This window comes from Euphorbia lathyris, chromosome 6 (genome assembly GCF_963576675.1).
Source record: "Euphorbia lathyris chromosome 6, ddEupLath1.1, whole genome shotgun sequence".
Lineage (NCBI taxonomy): Eukaryota > Viridiplantae > Streptophyta > Magnoliopsida > Malpighiales > Euphorbiaceae > Euphorbia > Euphorbia lathyris.
In genome coordinates this window covers 60,881,437-60,884,651 of record NC_088915.1, presented here as the reverse complement: position 1 = coordinate 60,884,651, position 3,215 = coordinate 60,881,437, and the positions used below count along the sequence as shown (strand labels likewise).

Below are 3,215 nucleotides of genomic sequence, written 5' to 3'. Positions count from 1 at the left end.
AGATTCATTATACCTTTAACCGATGATGTACATGAGGATGATGGTTTCGCCGTTGGTATATGTCCACGCTCTGCGGGCCACATACTGCTGTTGATTGCCATTTCCTCCAAAAGTTCTCTTGCTTGGGCGGATGTCTTTTTCATAAATAACCCTCCAGACATAGCATCTAATGAACCTCTAGTCGTAGGATTTAATCCATTATAGAATGTCTGCATTAAAAGTGCATCTGGCAATTGGTGGTGTGGGCATAAACGTTGAAGTTCTTTAAAACGTTCCCAAGCTTCATAAAGAGTTTCATTATCATTTTGTGTGAAAGATGTCAACTCTTTGATGACTCTTGCGGTTTTTGCTAAGGGAAAATATTTTTGTAAAAATGCTTGGGCTAATTGGTCCCAAGTTTCAAATGTTGCAGCAGGCATAGAAGTTAACCAAATTTTTGCCTTATCCTTCAAAGTGAAAGGAAAGAGGCGAAGTTTGATTGCTTCTGCTGTTACATCAGTAATTTTAAAAGTGTCACAAATTTCTAAGAAATTTGTCAAATGTGCATTAGGGTTTTCGTTAGGCAATCCGTAAAACGTTACGTTGTTTTGCAACATATTAAGCAAAGCAGGCTTAATTTCAAATTGATTTGCGTTTATACGGGGTCTAACTACACTATTAGTTACACCGGCCATTCCTGGCCTAGCGTAATCCATAAGTGTCGGTGGATCGGCCATAATTTCTGGCTGGACTACTTTAGTTTTTAAGGGTGTTTTGTCTTTGTTTTTGTTGTTTTTCTTATTTTTCTTAAGTGTTCTTTCAATTTCTGGATCAAAAGGATCTGGTGGCGTGCCCGAATTTCATGAACTGCGCATCAACTTGAAATTGTAACACGAGCCAAACTACCTTCAAAACAAAATTGAAAGCAAATATATTATAAAACTGAAAATAAACAGATATCTGGACAGTTACATAGATTCGATGAAACGTTGTTCATTAGGATTGGGGATCCGATTTGAGATAACAGGATGGGTAGATTCATCCTTGTCACCTGTTCATCTCATTGGTATTAATAGGTATAACTAATCATCAGACTCAAAGGAATATTAATTGGTATTCTGGATTACGGAATGTGATGCTTTGACTCTGGTGTAACACGATCCTTAACAGAGATGACTCTGGGGTGTGAATAGTAGACGTTGGGTATCACAGGAAGTAATTGCGGAGTCGTTATATATTGGATTGAGCATTTATCACTCCCGATAAATGGGAGATACATCCATGGATCGCTTGTGGAAGACTCGACTCTAAATCCTTGCAAGGTGATAGCTTAAGAGTAAGAAATACAGATTTCACTTAACCTATCTTTTTGAGTTGACTCGGCCTGTACAAGTAAAACGAACGTCTCGCTATATGTGACTTGACATCACCCATAGTCATAAGATTCAGTTCAAGGATGTAGTTGATAAAGGATCGAATTATACTGTAACTAATACGGAAACGTTAACGACAGAATCAACCTGTCTTCTTATAGCTCTGGGGGAATGATTACGGACTTGCTAATCACATACTCTGTACATCATTCCGTTATGCAAAGATTAAATATAATTCTTTGAAAATTAATTTAATAACGTTGCATATGGCTAGAAGCAATAAGAACCTAATGGATCACACATAAGACTTGGAACCTAAAAGAGAGATAAATGTTAATTAATTGATAGAAGCCCAATTGAGCCCAATAAGGCCCATGGACATAAGGGGGTCGAAATTCATGTAGTGATATACATGAATAATTAATTTGATTTTGTTAATCCTAATTAGATTAGGAATATGAATTAAATTAATTAAGAGATAATTAAGTTAGGAGTTTTAATTAGATTAATATACTCCTATTATTATCCAATAAGGTTATTGTTGAGCGATTTCCGCAAGTGCACGGTTTCGCTTGTAGTAATAAAAATATCGATCCCACAGAGATACGTTTTTTAACGAAAAACTTATTTTTGAATCTTTAATTTCGAACTTGTTAGATTTATAAAATGTAAATAAAAAGTGAAAATTGGATTAATTGAATTTAGGAAATTTATTTGATTGAATTTGAAAACTTTGAGTATTTGAAAATGCTGGAATAAGATTATATATTTAGAATAAATCGATTGTTAGAAAGATCTTCTGATTTTAAGGATGAATTTTACAAAACAGGAACATTTAGAACTTATTAGAAAAAGGAATGAATCTGTTCATTTGCATTAAGCAAAGAAAACAACTTAAACTTTGTATTATTATGATGATGAAATAAATGACGGAACCTCTAATTAATTGGCTTTGAACGCGACAAAACCCTTTCGGGATAGTTGCCCTTACTCAAATTAAAACTCTTTCGAGATGATAATTTGCCTAAGTGTTCAACAAAGTTTCCTTGTAATGATTTTGAATTCAAGTGCATATTAATGAAAACACCAGCCTCACTTATATTGGATTGGTTACCATAAGTGCTGCATAACGATTTGTCGAATAGAACGGACTTTATTAGATGAAATATAAATTGATACAAGTTTACAGAGAATAAGGAGCATCGAGTTCTTCGAGGGCGTGCAAGTGAAGGGCTTGATCGGTTCCGCTTCCTTGGGTTTCCTTAGGAGGTTGTCAGGCTCGGGGGCGAACACTTTACTCAATCTTCTCGCTGTAACTTCGTAATAGGGATTCGGTCGGCCACTACCATGATGCAAACTAAAACTGGAACAATGTCTAAATGCTATTGAGTTGTAATTAAACTATAAACAATATGTGTACCTCATCTTGTTTTGTACAGAATCTAATTTCTAACTCTCGAAATGTTTTTACTTAGAACTTCGACATAAGTTCTACGCTCTGATTTCTATATCTATATTATAGCATTTCATTACACTTTTTCTCAACATCAACTCTTTATTTATAGATGTTGAAGGGTTGTGTTTGAAGTGATGTATCCGTTGGTTAAGAGTCGTGTCCGTTGTGAAAGGACGTCTTTATCCACTTGAACGAACGCGTTTCTTGGATTTTCAGCATGTGTTAAATGCTCTTGGTGAATTTCTGCACTTACCGAGGATAGTAATCCGCGGCCGTGAATGACGTAGCACTGAGCTGAGCGATGGACGAAGGGGAGAATTGGTTGTACCGCGCGTGTCGCGGCCGCGGGTCTGGGATCCACTGTCGCGGCCCGGCAGGTTTTCTTACTTCTTGCTTTCGTTCGTGTC

General features: G+C 36.3%; 1 non-coding gene across 1 annotated transcript; it reads left to right on the top strand.

The window, feature by feature from the left end:
• The first annotated feature begins 231 nt into the window (after nucleotides 1-231).
• LOC136234308 (small nucleolar RNA R71) lies at nucleotides 232-338 on the top strand. The gene has a single exon (XR_010691198.1). It is a non-coding gene; the product is annotated as a small nucleolar RNA R71 (small nucleolar RNA).
• The last annotated feature ends 2,877 nt before the right edge of the window (nucleotides 339-3,215 follow it).